An 11,009-nucleotide genomic window follows, 5' to 3' on the forward strand; every position below is an offset into this window, starting at 1 on the left:
GCAAACAAAGGAAATCTAGAAACTTAGCTTGGCAATCATCGTAGTCTACATTGCTGATCGGGGAAACGAGCCGCAGCTTACGCTTCGGTCACACACGTACGCCACCAGGCTCAAGTTGTTTGCGGAGAATGTACCACAGTTGATACGGTTATGAAATCCCCATGACGTCAAACTGCGCTTGACGCACTGAGAATTAACTTCAAACGACGGAAATTAACACGAAAATACTTTTAGAACGCGCGTCCAGCTAAGTGTCACGCGCTGCAAGTCAACTGTGCAGCTGATCCTACAAGTGACGTCAAAACGATCGCAGTGCCAGCCTCTCCAGTGGTGGGCCTCGCGGCCAACACGGGCCTAAGTGGGTAGGTATTAAGTGATGGTAGGCCACGAGAGAAGGAGAGTGGCCTAGCTTTGTTCTGAGGGCAAGTCTCCACTTTGAAGCATTTAAGCGACAAAAAGGCAGCTGAAAATAGGGAAGAGCTAATTTAGAGAAAACGAATGAAAATCAGAAATGAATGAAGCTAAAACGGAAGACTGGGCGAGTTGGTACTTGTTCATATTAACAGCGCTACCGACACAGACAAAAAGAAGAGGGCACAAACACGGCGCTGACTAACAACTGAGTTTTATTGCTTAGGCCAGTGGTTTTTATACACACATGGCCAAAAACAGCAAAAAGGAAAAAAAGAGAAGGAAACACTAAATTAACACGTGAACATTTGAGAGAGCGCGAGCGTGGCATCATACTGACTTTACGTTTATTCACACGTTAATCCACTTACGGGGCAAGAAGTACAATCAACACAAAACATAAGCCCATCTTGTAATCAGTTTGGAAACAAGACAAAGATTACCAGGGTGGGCTTACTGCGCTAGGAATCTACACTCTTTTTCTGTGAGGGCGATAGATGGGGTGCTTATGCATTTATCACCTAACTTGTTAATTTCTGTGGCCTCTAAGATTTCTCGCACGATTTGGCAGCCATGCTCGCCTATCCCTACGATGATAGGCGAGGTCATCTCTTCTCTGTTTTCATTTTTGTTGTTTTTGCCCATGTGTGTATAAAAACCACTGGCCTAAGCAATAAAACTCAGTTGTTAGTCAGCGCTGTGTTTGTGCACTCTTCTTTTTGTCTGCGTCGGTAGCGCTGTTAATATGAAAATCAGAAGCTCTGGGAATTGTGAAAAGAGATGCAAAACGCGCACGTTGATGAAATTTATTCCGCATGGAACAAATCAATGCGGAATATAATATGTTGGTTGGTTGGCTGTCTCAAACCACGCCACGTACCCACGCGGGGAATTGGCCGAGAAGCTTAGTGCCTAATCAGGATGTGACGTTAGATCCCAAAATTTAGAAAAGAAAACACAGGGCAGAATTTTTATATTTGTATAATATGAAAGTAGAGTCAGGAAGAAACATTAAATAAACGTAAACGCTTAGCTGGCTAACAGGGAAACCGGCCTGTCGCCGCAACATACAGGGACACAACATCCCTGTAGCAAATTCCTAGGACGGAAGCACCTAGTGATAGAACCTCGGAAGTAGATAGCGGAAGGTCGAGGCGCCTAAAGGTTGACTCCAGATGCGTGTGTCGCATTGGGGAGAAGCTGCGGCAATTCAAAAGGAAATGTTTTATATTTTTTCAGTTTGTCGCGGAATGGGCATTGCGGAGATGGAGCCAGACCAGATTTATAAAGATAAAAAATTTAATTGGGGAGTTTCGCATCGAAGATTAGTGATTGCTACCGCGCATAGCCTTGACTCAAAACATCGGCTTCCACGCATGACGAAGGTGGCTATGATCTCTAGAAGAGAGAAGGGTGTCTTGCCGATAAGTCTGGAGTAGTTGTAAACGTCTAAATCTCGCCCCCCCCCAATTGTTTTCTTTCTCCTCTTCTTCCTCTCCTTCTTCTTTGTATAATGACGCACGCTCACGGAGGGGGATTGACGAGGTCTTGGTAATGATTTAACTAAAATTTTTTTTTCAATTTCCGCGACGATAAGGAGAGAAGGCTCAGGATCAGCAAACAACGATCATCATCACCGTCATCATGACGTCACAGTCGGCGAGAAAGGCGTTCGGTGGTAGCGCCAGCGCGCGCGACTCTCGAAAGCTGACGGGCCAACCACTACCGCTCCCGTTCCCTTCCCAGGGCTAGGCCGTCTACGATGGCCGACCAGCCCGAAAGACTCAACATCGACAACATTCTGCAGAAACTGCTGGAAGGTGAGCGTCGCAGAGCCTTGGTGCTTTCGCTCGGTGGCGAGCGCGGTAGTCCTATAACCGCTGTGGGGTTAGTTTGGACGGGGGGGGGGGGGGGGGTCAGGGACGTCGCGGTGTGTGGTCGCCCTTGAATAAGTAGGCAGTTGCCCGCGCACTCCGTCGCCGACCGGTCTGTATATTCACCTCCAGCAAAGCGCTGCGAGTTTCGAAGGGCTGCTTCGACCCCGGAGCGAGCTGGAAGAAGAGGAATGGGTCGCAGGAGATCGCATGTGGCGCGAAGACGGGGTCCGCATGTAGCGGGCGGACCGGCCCGGCTCTGGTTTCTCGCGTCTGTATACAGTGATGCTGTGTACGGCTAGGTTACGGCAGATCGTCTCCGTGGACCAAGAATTTTCCTCCTCACCAACACCGATACCTCTTTTACAAGTTATAAAAAATGTATTGTCTGTTATCACGCCAACCGGGAGAATTATCGTTGGAAATTTCTCGCGGCAGTCGCCTCTGATTGGCTAAGCACGGCACCCGGAGATTCTCTGGGACAAATACTCTCCGAAAACGTGCTCCTACAGCTACTCTTGTGGCGCTGTGGTATATCACCCGCTTTAAAACAAGGGTTGTTCCAGTCTGTCAGAGGGGAACTGTGTTTTTTGCTTCCTTAATGTTTTGAAGTTTTCGCTCATCGTGATTTTGTTAATGCTTTTTTTTCGTTCTGGTTATTTTAAAAGGAGCCATGAATACAAAATACAAGTTTGTTTTATTCGAGAGATTTCGTGTTCTATAGTGCCCCCAGCGCTTGTCCGGAAGCAAATGATGCTTTATTCACTGCGAAATTAATCACTTTAAGCTAAAATTTTGATTCTCGCGCCAAAACGTGTATTTGAACGACGTTTGCAATGACATCACATGAACAGGTCTTTCATCAGAAAAAAATTACACCATCTTCCCGCGAGGGGAACCATGGGGTATACATGCGACGCATCGGGGGTTGCCGTTGCGTTTCCGTTATGTTAGCGATGTCAGCGTGTGGATTGCTGTCGTTGTGTATCCTATTTACGCAGCATGTTCACCCCCAATGCGTCGCATCTACCCCATGGTTCCCCTCGCAGGAAGATGGTGTAAATTTTTAACCGAGCGCAAGCTGCGCGCTAATGCACAGCTGGCACGGCGACGGGAGCGAGCGCAGCCGAGCGCAAGCTTCGCGCTGACCGCGCTGACGCACAGATGGCGCTGCGGTGAGAGCGGCGGAGCGCGCAGCTGTCGCGGCGAGGAGAATGGGGGAGGGATGCGGACTACGCCGCGACAACGACGCGGGACAAGGCGAGTTAAAGAGATGCGTTGCATCTAAAACTTGGTGTGGAGCGGAGACTTGTAATGCTAACGTCGTCATCAGCCTAAATGGTGCCACCACAGCGCGGCAAAAGAAAAGTCGAGACGCGCCAGCTGTATCCTACGCAGACGGTGCTTATATGGGGGTGTAACCGATACCTGCTGGTCCGTGACCCGTGGAAGTCGGTGCACGTCCAATGTATCACCTTCGCGAACGCTGTGGTGTGTGTGTCGGCGTCAACACGGGGGTGGCTCGAGCGTGGTCAGTGAGAGGTGGGCCGCCTTGCCTTGGGCTCCCATGGCTGAGTGGCTGTGGAGGCCATACAAGGTGACCTGGGATGGTCAACGTTTGAGGCTCGCGAGGCCACCAGCAAGATTGCGTTCGAAGAGCGACTCCGAGTCACGAACGACGAACGCTGAACGTGGCGACTGTTCCACTACATGGCATTAAGAGCACTGACACCAATTTTCGGCGTTAATATTATTGCACAGTTCGCTTCCTTCACTCAACAGAATACCCTGGCCGAAATATGAGCGGCCTGCGACGCGAAGAACATAGTTCAATTGGATCGCATTTATCGCGCCGACGGAGCAGCGCGCGGAGCGGCACTCAGCAAATGGACATCAGCGTGACATCACTCCAGGAGAGGAAAAAGAAGTGACGCGACAGCGCTCGTCAAAAACTCGTGACGTCACTTCACGCGCGCGGCCCCACGAGCGGCGAGCGGGCGCAACACCCTCTCAAGCGGGCGCCGGTGACGTCCGCACAAAGCGGTGAGGTCAAACCGGGAGGCTGTCATATGCGCCGTTCGGGATGAAAGCGCGGGAGTTTGAAACAAACGATTTTCAGGCCGTTCAATGTAATTAAATATCGCGCGCTGAAGTATTTGAAGTGCTGTTTCAGGTTCGCCAGACCGTTAAGCATCGATAAAAGCAATAAAAGTGTAACATAAAATTTTCGTGTCAGTGCTCCTTTAAAGGGTGTACGCACACAGTGGTGCAACCGCCTTAACCACCTCCGCTGAAAATTCGGCTTCACTACCAGACCGATTGAGGTGGGCCCGCCGCACATGATCACCGACAAGGTGCGCGCCAGAGTGAGGGGAGGAACACGCTCACTGGCGGAGCGCAATGAACCAAAAGTCTACCCTGGAACTATACCGCAGCCACAGGCAAGATATAGGCCGGATGCGTGGCTACGACAACAGCAGCGGCAGCGCGCTCCTCTTCGAGGCAAGTGCGGGGGCACTGAGCACGATGCTGTACTGCCGGCGCTACGACAGAACACCGGAGGTACAAGCAGCAAAGCGCAGGGCATTCAGCGAACACGAGGAAATCATCGAGCACCTGGTGCTGCACTGCCACAAGCTGCGCCCACCCGCCAGAGTCAACGCCACTGTACAACAGGCGGTAGGGTTCGAGTACTCCATTGACAACACCATGGACGTACGCACGACGAAAGAACGACTGCAACTCTGGCAGCGATCGGTTCGGCTGGGTGGGGCTGTGGTGACGGTGCAGTGAACGCACGAGTCAACTGCAGTGAATGGTGACAGTGCAAGTGGGACGTACATACGCATGCAGTGTACCATATGCACAAGACTGCAGGACAACTGCTACCTTTAGTCTTCTCGCTGGTGGGGACGGTGCAGTGACTTCAGGCATTCAGCCGCATTTTTTTCCCTTTTTATATGTATTTTGTAAATTTTTTCACCTGGCGAGGACATTTCGGTGTCCACCCGATACAAAGGGTTTCGGCCACAAACGATCATCATCATCAAGCCGTTTTCTGCCTTTGGTTTGTTCACGACCCCATTTAAACTTGGCTTGTTTTTGTTCATGGAGAAAATAAACGTTTCGTGAAACATTGTGCTCGCTCGACAAATATGGTCACGTAAGACTCCGTCGCTAGCGCCAATCGGCCAGTGTCGTCTGAGACAACCCCAAAGTCCCGCAGTGCTGTGCATCTAAACCAAGCATGGTGCGCGCAGTAGGAGCAGCCGCACTCATCGGTACTTCTATGTTTACGTGTGCTTTCGTAACTTCCACTGTTTGTACTACCGTTCTTACTGATATAAAAAGAATGTGCCCTAAATTTAAGGGCAAATAGCTCGTTTGGCAAGCTTACAAGCTCCGCTTAATTTGCGTCTGCTCTTGCCGGCCTCCGCCAATCGCAGAGCTGGCTTGTATGACATCATTGGTTCTGTTGCGGGAAATGAGCTAGTGGGTCGTATGGTCATTCCCTTTTTTCCTAATTATATAGCTTATTTGAGCTAAGTTTACGTTCAAAGTGGTGTCAGCATGATTCTAACGAGGCAATATTTTGAATGAACCAAACTTGCATTTTGTCTGCATGGCCCCTTCAAGTGACCGACGACTGTAGAATGGTTTAAATTAGGTTTAATATGGACTGTGTTCTGTGTCGTGGGACTGCGTTAAACTAGGTTTGTTGCACTTGGGATGGACTTGGGTAGATCATGATAAATTCGGTAGGGTAGAATACTTTGTTTAGAGTTGGTTTGGTTACGTTAGGTTAGGGGTTCGGTGAAGTTAATGCTCTTACGTTACGGTGGGGAGTTGTTATCAGCGAATTTTAGGCCAGCCATGGGTTTTATGGAAAATGCCGTGAGAATTTCCCGGAGGTAATTTTCATGGCTACCGTGCGATTAGACGCAGCCCTATAAAAATCCTGAAACGAGAAGGCAAAACATTTTCAGATCATTAAATTTGGGACCTCGTCAACATTGTTTAGAAAAAAAGAAAACACAGGCGATAGCCAATTAAAAATATGCGTTGAAAACAATATTACAAGAAGGCTCCATACAAAGAAGGCTCCCACCCGAGCCTAGACCTCGGGGCTGCATATGATTAAACAGTTACGAAAGGTTCCACAAGATGGAGCGTGTCCAGTGAAAGGGGGGAGTAAAGATCGTTTCCCCGAAGTCCGGTGTCGATCAGGAACCCAATCGCCCGGGCTCCGGTTGATTTGGCAGGAGGCTGGCAGGGCGATGGTGTTAAAGTTCTTGGAGATGGCGGTCGAATTGACGAACTCGAGGTGTTGAAGTTGATTAAATGAAACGGAAGTTTATGTACAGCTATTTACAGTAGGATAACTGGGTACATGAGTAATAAAAAGAAAAAAAACTTCAAACTGCAGCTAGACGCTAGCTCCGAGTGCGCAAAAATCACTCGAGCTCCTCAGCTTCGTCTAACTCTCCTACTCTCGGAGCGTACACAAACCGCTCGAGAAACCACGGCCGAGACTCTGTCTCGCCGCAAGATCCGTCTAGTTGCCCGGCGCGGCGCGGCGCTGCACCCTAAACCTCCGACGCGATCTTAACCTCGACTAGGGGGCTCACAAATCCCAACCTAGCGTTAACGGTCGAGACTCCTTGTCTCGCCGGGAACTGCCAGCTCAGCGCTCAGACAAGAACGATTTCCAACGGCCAAGTTCGGCCTTTTAAAACCTCGAGATCACCCTCTCTCGGGAACGCCCCTGTAGCGTTCGTACACGCGTGTGGGAGTGCCCGAATTCACGTAGACAGCTGTCACTCAGCACGTCACGGAATATTCAATGAGGCGCCGCTATCTCAGGTCAACGGACCGCCCGCGGGCCAGAAAACGCGTACGACCCGGAGGGATGAGCGCGAAAGACGGAACTGTGCGTCATGCTGACCGGGACGTGTTGCGGCGCTTGTCCGAACGCCGGTAATCCCACCACCTCCGCGCGTCAAGTAGACGTTCCTGGAATCCGGCGCCGAAGTCTGCCCTCTCAATGGGGGATCATCTTTGTGGCATGCGGTGGGCCAGACAATCCGTCTCCCGCGCACGCCGTGACCAAGTGGCGTCGACTGCAGCGCAGTGTCGGCAGTGCTACGTCGCCAGACAGAGCGGCGGGTTCTCACGCGCAGCCCGGGCGCCCGGCTGCTAATTTCATAAGTGGACCTTACAGGGGGGAAATTGAATTTACATTAGCAAACCTCCGCTCTGTTCATCGTGGGATGAGCGAGACGCGGGAGGGGGGTGGGGGAGTGCGAAAGGTGGGCGGAGAGAGAAGAGAGACATTTACATGGGAGGACGCACGGCAGACTATCCTTCTTCATTCGTCACTAAATGACGGCTTTTAGAGTATCGTTACTCTTTTCATTGTTATGTGCCGCCAGGATTTTCATTGGTTGGTCGGCACCACGTGATATTTGTTTACATGTGCGCGCAGCCATTTTGTTTCTGGGCGCCTCTCACCTCTCTCTCTCTCTCTCTTTGCTGCGTGGACGCTAGAGCGGCCGGTCACACTGTGCCCGTCACAACCGGTGGCGATTTCATTGGGAGAGATCAACACTGCAAGCCAGAAACAAAATGGCCCCCCGGACGCTTCCGGGTGCACGACGCGGCGGTCTTCCTAAGCGTAGCTTATTTAGGTTTCGTTGGGAGAGATGGCAACACTGCAAGCCAGAAACAAAATGGCCCCCCGGACGCTTCCGGGTGCACGACGTGGCGGCACTCCTAAGCGTAGCCTATTTAGTGACCGTTCGCGTGTCGCTCGCTCGGAGGAAGAAGAACGGAATTGAGGGAGCGTCGGTGCTTGGTATGAGTAGAAGCACGCGGAGGTGCGCTGGGAACTCGAAAACCCACCACAGCTACACATGTACAGCTTTGGTGGTTTCCATCTTCACAAAGTGGAGAGCTCAGGAATTTTGCCCAGTGTGTGATCCGTACGTGCGACGATGACCCCTCGCGAAGACGGCGTGCGAATCTTTTTGCCGCGGCCATCGAATTGGTGGAACATAGCGGCTCATGTGAGTGGTTTTGATTTGCCTGTCTCTCTCGCAGTGCGTGGATCCCGGCCGGGCAAGAATGTGCAGCTGGCGGAAAACGAGATCCGGGGCCTGTGCCTGAAGGGCCGTGAGGTGTTCCTCTCCCAGCCCATTCTACTGGAGCTGGAGGCCCCCCTGAAGATCTGCGGGGACACCCATGGCCAGTACTACGACCTCCTCCGCCTGTTCGAGTACGGCGGGTTCCCCCCAGAGAGCAACTACCTGTTCTTGGGGGACTACGTGGACCGGGGTCGCCACTCGCTCGAGACCATCAGCCTGCTCCTCGCCTACAAAATCAAATATCCCGAGAACTTCTTCATCCTGCGCGGGAACCACGAGTGCGCATCGATCAACCGCATCTACGGGTTCTACGATGAGTGTGCGTAATAACATGCCGGCTCTTTTACCACTGCGCACTCAGTCTTGTCCAACGCTCAGATGCGGTTCCACCAGGATAGACGGGAATGTAATTTTGCCCTGAGCGGGTTTTGCGCCCATTTCAATTGTGGCGTTGCGGCGCTTGCGAGGCCTCTGAACAATTACTTGCACAGTAATCGACGCCACGCCTTACTGGGGCTGCGTCACATCCGGGTGGTTTGCTTTCCGCCAATCAGGGCTCGCTCAAAATGGACACATGGGAACGGACATTAAATGGACGAAACTAATCCTGATTGCGAGTTGACGGATTGACGCGCTAGTGCTTGCGGGCGGTATCACTCGAGGACGCATCTGTTTGCATGTGCGTACAGGCGGCCACAGCGCAAAACCGACCACGAGAGTTGTGTGTGTAAAATATCAGTACACCACCTTCTGGAACAGTACCTGACGTAGGATAGCTCAGTGCGAGAGCGTGAATTTTTTTTTTCGGTCTCGGCAGAACTTCACATAATGTGGCATGCCATCATGCATGGCATGCAACTGCCACAGTTGTCGGTAATGCTGGTTGTTGGTAGCGGTTGGTAGCACGGTTGTTGGTAATGGCAGGTCGAGTGCAGCTTCGAGTTAATAAGTGCGCTCTTTCCTGTTTTGTTGACATCTTATTGCCATCTTATCGACTAAAGTGGATTACCGTGCAGCAATCTTGGAAATAAAGCTGTATGCTTGGCAAACAGGCAGCTAATAGCAAGCATCGAAACTGCGATGGTTTCTCCGCTTCGGAGAAAAAAAAACTGAGCCAGTCACGACTGCCATTTGTTTACAGAAGATCTGTCCGGGAAGTCGATCGTGTAACGTCAGCGATGGGCTAGCTCTGGCTCTTTGGTTCTTGTCCAACGCCTACGCGATTTATAATTCACTGTGTCAAACCAAGAATGCGTCGAATTACGTTGTGCGAAGCTATTGACTTGTGGCTGGGTTATTATTTTGTGCAAAATGAATGAACAGTCGCGGTTAATATAGTGCTTTAAATTAGCTGTCTGTGCATAATATAGCTGATTAAACTGCAGTGTAATCATGCGTGAAGCCGTGGCCCTTGAAAGTATGAAAGGTCTCCAGATGTCGAACATTCGCGCCTCTCTAGCCCCCCCACACCACTTGCCAGACCTGTGAGTACGCAGCCTTTAAGGTGCGAAGCCGGCGGGTACCAACCAAGATTCGTTGCTAGACACCAGGGATAATGTGGAAGGGTTAGTGCAGCATGGGGATAGGACTTCGGGGAAGACGGGCTCTGCTGTATTGTCTGTCTTTGTAAGCTGCCGCTTTGAAACAACTCCCTCCAAATCAGATGGCGCTGACTGGACTGGTCACCTCTCAGCCCGCTCTTCTCTTGTGAAGGCATGATGGAGAGCGTGGTCATCGGTCCCTCCCCTTCCCTTTCCCCCGTGTTGCGTGTGCAGGCAAGAGGCGCTACAACATAAAGCTGTGGAAGACGTTCACGGACTGCTTCAACTGCCTGCCCGTGGCGGCCATCGTGGACGAGAAGATCTTCTGCATGCACGGGGGCCTGAGCCCGGACCTGCAGTCCATGGAGCAGGTGCGGCGCATCATGCGGCCCACGGACGTGCCGGACCAGGGCCTGCTGTGCGACCTGCTGTGGTCGGACCCGGACAAGGACATCATGGGCTGGGGGGAGAACGACCGGGGGGTGTCGTTCACCTTCGGCGCCGACGTGGTGGCCAAGTTCCTGCACAAGCACGACCTGGACCTCATCTGCCGCGCGCACCAGGTGGTCGAGGACGGCTACGAGTTCTTCGCCAAGCGCCAGCTGGTCACCCTCTTCTCCGCGCCAAACTACTGCGGGGAGTTCGACAATGCGGGCGCCATGATGAGCGTCGACGAGACGCTCATGTGCTCCTTCCAGGTACTACAAGCGTACACCACTGCTATTCAGGATTTTATTTTTATCGAAATGAATTTAAATGTCATAAGCTGAGTATTATTTATTGTGAGCTGGACTGGTGTGATGTTACTAGAATTTCTCATGATTTGTCAACACCGATTTGGACACCGTAATCAGCGCACTGGGCCTCTGGGCTCCTACTATCACCAGAGCAAGCGTACAATAGCAGCGCTGTTGAACCTTGTATTGAAAGCATTTGAAGCTGTGCAAAAAAGCCATGCGCAAGTGGCTCACGGATGCAAGAGCATAGAATGTAACCATGTCGGGGTTAAAATCCAACTAAAGCAGAATACTTTGCATTTA

At 51.5% G+C, this 11,009-nt stretch overlaps 1 pseudogene across 1 annotated transcript; it reads left to right on the forward strand.

Annotated features, from left to right (window-relative positions):
- Positions 1-2,173: 2,173 nt before the first annotated feature.
- LOC144146946 (serine/threonine-protein phosphatase PP1-gamma catalytic subunit B-like) lies at positions 2,174-10,667 on the forward strand (annotated as a pseudogene). Its single transcript, XR_013317779.1, has 3 exons — positions 2,174-2,231; positions 8,385-8,747; positions 10,204-10,667. The product of XR_013317779.1 is annotated as a serine/threonine-protein phosphatase PP1-gamma catalytic subunit B-like (transcript).
- Positions 10,668-11,009: the final 342 nt, after the last annotated feature.

This window comes from Haemaphysalis longicornis, unplaced genomic scaffold, assembly GCF_048455015.1.
Source record: "Haemaphysalis longicornis isolate Haplotype H1 unplaced genomic scaffold, Haemaphysalis longicornis Haplotype H1 scaffold_7, whole genome shotgun sequence".
NCBI classification, from domain to species: domain Eukaryota; kingdom Metazoa; phylum Arthropoda; class Arachnida; order Ixodida; family Ixodidae; genus Haemaphysalis; species Haemaphysalis longicornis.